Below are 6,639 nucleotides of genomic sequence, written 5' to 3'. Positions count from 1 at the left end.
TTCAGCACTAGCAGGTTTTGTTGTTTAAATATTGGCAGACAGGATCTCCTATCCCCTCATTTACCTCAGAGATTCAGAGCCATCTTTGAGCTATTTAAAATTACACACAAAGTGTATAGCTCTATGTATTACATCCTATCCTTTACTTCTCCATTTGTTGTCACAAAACTCACAAAAATATAACATTTTAGCTTCTCACCTCAAGGTTAAACTTGCTTGAAATTTACTAAATGCGTTTAAACCTATCGACAAAATGATTGGCAGGCAGATATATCTAACATGACTGTACAAACCTGCTTTTCTTTGGAAGCCATACAAAACCAACCAAAATCATAACGCCTGTCAGCAGCATTTGCTGAATCACTGCTCTTCTGCCACTATCTGTAGCGTGCTGCTTGCAAGACAAGTGTACCAATGAGCAATAAAAAGTAATTTCCTTACTGCCCTCCAAATGAGGATAGCTCACTTCATGTGCTGATAGTTCCTCCGCTCACCTCTGGCTCTATGTTGGCTGTTTACATACAGCACAGTTTCCAGCACATTAAAGAACCTTAAAATGAACAATCATAGCCCTATACATCCAAATACCATTAGGTTATGTCTCACATCTGATGTTTAGATCTCAATTAATGGCCACAGAGCCTTTCTGAAGAGAACCATCTCCCATTTCATACCAGGCTAAACCACTTGTCAGAGGTATTGTGCATTAAGAGATCAGATAATCTCAAATTCTAAAAACATTACAATGATTAAAAGATCTTTCACATACACACAGAAATATATATATTTATATATTTTATTTTATATATATAGGCAGGCCTTGGTAGTGCTTGCCACAGCAAGAGAATTCCAGCTAACATGCTTAGAACTTCATATTTAGTGAGGAGTTCAAGTATTAGTTAAAAGCACTGTAATAGTTATCTGTTAGCATTATTCATACATGTAGTAAAACCTCAAAGGGTCTCCCTAAAAGAAGCAATTTTACCCCATATTCAGTAGCACAAAGCCCTCAGTCCTTTCTTTGACATCTGCATGGGACAACAGCCGAGGAGATTCAGCACTTTCAGTTTTAATGCTGCAGTGAGAAGCCATTGTTATCTACCAGACTAGGATACTTGCTTGGATTTTGATGAATTACATGATAACTATAATCAAACACAAGCAGAAGCTATTATGTAGCAGTAAGTACTGATAATTAAGTGTCACCCATTCTTCCCTTTATTTTGCAAAGCTGCACGCAGAATACCAATCAAAATGCCCAAATTAAGCACTGCAGGTCCTAGTCCTCCTCTTTGGATCAGCTGACCTGATTTGCCTCCTCTGTTCTACTGACATAACCACCATGGACGTCCACTTGCCTTTATTAAGCTGAATTAGGGCAAAAAATGACTTACACAACCCATACGAGTTATATTTTCTGATCAAGATGAACGTGCCTGAACAGCCGCTTGCCATACACAGAAATGTGCAGAGAAACAGAAGACCTTTCACCACTTACATCTCTTTTTGTGCGCTTTCCTCCCCACACCCCTCAACCGAGTTGTTCTTCTGAGGTAAAACGTGACCGCAGTCCCACTGCAAAGCGAGGACGGCTGCCATCTGCAGCCCAGGAACTAAAACCCGACCCAACAGAGTTCATGTTCGCTGTGGGAAGGTGCAGCCCCTCACAGCACAGCGCCCGCCCACAGAGAAGCGCCTGGAACCTTCCGTAGTACGCACTGTTTGGTGCTCCGGAGCCGCTGCTGGGAAACCGAGGTGAGAAACGTGGAGAAAGTGCAAATTCCGAGAAAATTATTGCTCAGGGTTGTGTTGTGTGAGGTAATAAATGAAAAAAGGGTGGTTATATTGAAGGCATACCAAGGAAAGCACTTACTTGAGCTTCCCGGCTGCAGGGGGGAAGACCTTCCTGCTGCTCTGTTGGCTGTAACGTTTTTGCTGGAAGGGTCCTGGACGCAGGTTTGCTGAGCAGAACGACTCTTTGTGCCCAGTATACACTCTGAAGCCTTATCTTTGTGGTATAACTTTCTCTATTAATCCCTTCAGTCGTTTCTTTTTGGTGCTGGTTGTCTGCAAACCCACTCCTCTCCCGAGGCAGCTTGGAGGACCAGGAGGGAACAAAGGCAGCAGCTCTGGGTTTTATCCTCACACTTCCCTGCTCTTTGAGGACACGTGTTGTGCATTTAGGATAACAAAGAGATGGCCATCAGCTTTCATTCCATGGCCCCTCAGGTGCTCTGTTATCAAGATTTTGGAATTACACCAATTAACCTGAGGAATTGGGGGAAGGAGGGGTTCTTGGTTTTGTTTTTAATTCTCCCAAATCAACAACTTGCAAACTTTAACGGTTGAGTTTTTTTTCTATACGTTTGATATTAAGTTTGCTGCACAGCAGCTGTATGGTAGGTAAAAAGAAGGTCGTGGATGAAATATGTGAGAAGTCTTGAGTTCAACCTCTTCTGCTGTGATCTTTATTAAATACAACCTGTATTTACTTCTCTGTATGAGAAGTATGATTCCTGCTACTCTTTCCCTCACAGCCCAGACAGGCTGTTGCATCTATAAAAAACCCACACATTTTTCTTCAGGAAAAAAGAAAAAGGTGTGGGAAAATCAAATGTACAACTCAACCCATCCCAGGCATTATCATCTCCATGCAGGTTCAGCCAGGCAGGAATTAATGCGTGGCATTTGAGCCATCACAGCAAGCAGACTAGGGGCAGTTCCTTGCTGAATGTGGCATATGGCTGCTGTTGACTCCTCTGCTGGGGTTCCCTGGTGTGTGCATGCTTGGACCAAGCTGCCCAGAGAGGTTGTGGATGCCCTGTCCCCTAGATTGGATGGGGCCCTGGGCAGCCTGGTCTAGTATTAAATGGGGAGATTGGTGGCCCTGCATGTGGCAGGGGGGTTGGAGATTCATGATCCTTGAGGTCCCTTCCAACCCTTGCCATTCTGTGATTCTGTGATCTCCCTTCAGTGAACAACCCTGTTACCAGCTGCCAGGCTGCACGTGGAGGGGATGGAAGCCCTCTCATAGCCTGTGCTGTGGCTACATCAGGGCTCTCCCATGTGTACTTTATCCTTTACCAAAGGGTGCTAAGAAAAAGCATGTTACCAGCTTTCCCAATTTGTTTTTGGAAGTGGTGGTCTTTCCCAGGTGGTTTTTCACGCTACTTCCTGACTCTTGGTGAGAGGTGGAAAAGCAGCACTGTGGGAAGAGTTAGAGGTTTGATTTCTGGAGGAACAGCAGCATGTATCTGATTCTTCATGTTGGTATTTCGCTTACCAGCCCAGAAGGGTAAATGTCTGAATTAGGAACAGCTAGTAAATTATTTACTAACAAAAATTGGGCGTTGATGAAGTTGTCACAGTCTGCAAACTTGTAACATAGAAAGGCTGTTAGTACGGGAAGCGCGTTTAGCAGAACTCGTGCTCTATCTTATGGCAGAACAGACTGCTGTGTGTGCGCGCACACGAAGGCTCTGTACGTCCAGCAATGTCGGCTCCCTCTGGTGGATTCTTCCCGTAAACGCTCGTTGTGGGTTTTTTCCCTCAAAAGTCGTGCAGTCCCGGTGCTGGCATTAGTCGGATCGAGTAATAACTGTCTATGAGAGCACTGCAAGTCTCCTGAAATGCACTGATCAAGAAATGTTTTTTTCCATGAGTAAGTTTAAAATCTCAAGAACTGAAGAGGTTTTATGTTGTTGTGCAAACCAGGGAAGTAATCGGGAATGTTCAATTTTCATATTAGAGCCTTTGTAAAAGAAGTGTAACTATTAAGTAACATAATCACTTTGTAACACTTGAAATAAGTTATGCTGAATTTTAATTCCAGCCCTAGCGTATTTAGAAAATTAGTTCCAAAACAAACATTTACTTACAGAGATGTAGGAATAAAATGAAGTTAGAATGGAGAATGGGAGACTAGAAGAAGACTTAAAACAAGCAAAAAGCATAAATACTTGAAAAAGCTATTCTTGGGTATGCATCCGTGTTGAGTGTATCTTACAGCTCAACAATATCTCTAATTAAAGAAATCCCATAGCAGAAACACAGATAATTGCATAACTAACACAATTACACAGCTCCCTGCACTCATTCTAGCCTGTCCCATCTGTATCCCATGTGGACATACCCAAGACCTTCCATAAATTTGCTTAAGTAGTTAAAAATTCATACATCTCTAAATATAACCTCCAAATTGAGAAACTATTAGCCTTGTCGCTGGTCAGAAGTGAGCGTTTCAGTTGACACAGGTAACTGTAGCATGTCTGGTACAATATACTCCAGGCTTCAGGTGACACTGGTGAAATCTGAATTAAACTGACAGAGTTGTGGTGCCTACACAGGCAGAAGTGAGGAAGCAGTGTTTGTTAATGTCATCTAAATGATGTGTTATTGATGTCAATCTGACTGGAACTCCCCAAGCAATCAGCTCCAAAACAACAAAGAATTTGTTTGTACCCCACTTTGGCTGCAGATATTTTGCTATAGCAGAACAAACTTTGCTTCTGAATACATCGCAACTTTTTTTTGCTTGAAATTTTTTTTGAACAAATACTGCTCTAAAGGGCTTGTCCTCGAGCCTGTGCAGGGAATGTTCTCCAGGTCTCAAGTAGCCCTTTGTGACGCTTCTGCCCTTATTCAGTCAAATATTGCATAGCCTTTCAAACTGTTAAAAGTTATTTTGGGATTGTTTCTCTTGTTCTTGCCTCCATGCTTTTAACACATGTTAGAATTGTCAGAATATTATTAGAGCAAGTTGTGCCTTTAAGAAATGTTCTTCTGTCAGTTTGTTTTATATTTTAGGCCAATCTTTCTAGAATCCTTACCTAACCTTTACGGTACTGGAGAAGGGGGAAAAATGGTTGCTAGGATACTGGCAAAAAGGCAAATTAGCTGCACTGGAATTAAAACAAATGGATTAGAAATCTCTAACCTTTTTAGTTAAACATCCGGTTTCAACAACTGCCAAAATTTCATGGTTCTTTTTGAGAAAAGAAATTCAAAATATTAATAGTACTCCAATTTTACAGGAATATGGAATTTTAAAGCATTTCCCTACTAGGCTCCATTTGGTATATCAAACTATGGTAAGTTTCCTTTGCTGTTTGCAGAATATTTGATAATTACTTTTTTGTCTCTTGATGTTTTATATTTTGCCATCCCCATTTGAAGTATAGCTGTGTGGTTCTGTATCTTCCATCAAACTGAGCTCCCAGCTAAACAAAGCAGAGACCTTGAAACCAAGTAGAGTTGAAGGCTTCAATGAAATACTTAATTTCTGACAGTGACACTTAATTCTCATTTCACGTCACCTTAATTCTTATGAACTTTTCTTTATTAATAGCTTTGGCAACAGCAACCAAAAAAAAAAAATCAACAAGAAAAATAATAAGGATTTAAGGTGCTTTTTATTCCCTTTCATTCACATACTAACAAGAAATCAATCAGATTTTCTTCTGAAACTTTGATGTTGTAAAATTCCTTGCTTATTTCAAGAAAATGTCTTTTGGATATTCAAATTGGCTGCAACAGAAAGGGCTCTGGGACAATTAGAGCATTAAGTCTGAGGTAGAACAAGAACTTAAGCTATCAGGACCACTGCAATACACTGTTTTAGGCTCCCTCTATTGCTTGGCCATTCCACGAAGTCTTGCATCTTTAATGCAAGAAACAAAGCCAATTTTACTCTGTACAGTGATGTACCACCATGTGATCCGTGCAAACTTAGCATGAAATCACACTTTACAGACTAGCAAGTACATTTGTGTTAATGGCTCTTCTTTGCTTTTCACCCTGAGTGAGGCCTGAAGTACAGCCCTGACCTTTACTATACCCATGGGACATCTTCTGGAAAACAAGACAGATTGGGCATTTTCTTTGTTAAGGACCAGAAAGAGGAATAAACAATATCTACTCCTAAGATGTAAATGGTCAGTTGAGTAAACAGAAGGCAGAGTAGTATTAAGCCTTGCTGTGTCAAAGTTCTTAATGAAAATGTAGTAGAAAGAGTTCCTTGCTGTTAAGTCACAGATGGGGAGAATTGTTTGCCTTCAGTGCATGCTTAAAGAGAAATGAATACATGCCAAGAGTTGATGTTGCAGATGCTATATAAAAATGCACATCTGATACTTCACCTTGCCAAAAATTGTTAGAATTCACTTTTTTTCTGAATAGCTGAGGATAGTTTTAAAACTCACAGGGAAGAAGAATACTACCAGATTCACAATCAATTCCTCTGACTGTCCACTCCTGCATTCTATTGTCTTACTACAGTAAAAATCTGTTCTGCATTCTTTCTGATTCCACATAGATTGCAGATATAAAGCATAGGAATTCCTGTCATAGTGAAGATCACTATGCTGCTCTGTCATAACTATTTTCTTTCTTCACCAAATTCAGTACACAGTATTTTACATAGAAGAGATGTACACCAGGGACTTCTTTTCTTTTTTTTTTTAGAATGTTTCAGAATGTTTAGAATGTTTTAGAATGGCTGGGTTGGAAGGGACCGCAAAGAGTATCTAGTTCGAACCCCCCCGTTTGACTCTTTTGCATCCATGTTCTTTTTTTCTTCCTCTGATTTCTGTTATGTGCTGCAAGGATAAGTTTGCAGTTCTGATGTGCTGTTATTAAAAA

General features: G+C 40.5%; 1 long non-coding RNA gene across 1 annotated transcript in view; it reads left to right on the top strand.

Moving 5' to 3' along the window:
* Positions 1–1,696: 1,696 nt before the first annotated feature.
* LOC109369902 overlaps positions 1,697–6,639 on the top strand; it is a 24,897-nt gene continuing 19,954 nt past the window's right edge. The window contains exons 1-2 of the long non-coding RNA XR_002119548.1: positions 1,697–1,755; positions 5,034–5,090. This is a non-coding gene — a long non-coding RNA (uncharacterized LOC109369902). The remainder of the gene's footprint in view (positions 1,756–5,033; positions 5,091–6,639) is intronic.

Source organism: Meleagris gallopavo, chromosome 14 (genome assembly GCF_000146605.3).
Source record: "Meleagris gallopavo isolate NT-WF06-2002-E0010 breed Aviagen turkey brand Nicholas breeding stock chromosome 14, Turkey_5.1, whole genome shotgun sequence".
Taxonomy (NCBI): domain Eukaryota; kingdom Metazoa; phylum Chordata; class Aves; order Galliformes; family Phasianidae; genus Meleagris; species Meleagris gallopavo.
The sequence above is the reverse complement of the archived record's forward strand: the minus strand, read 5'-3'. Positions and strand labels throughout refer to the sequence as shown.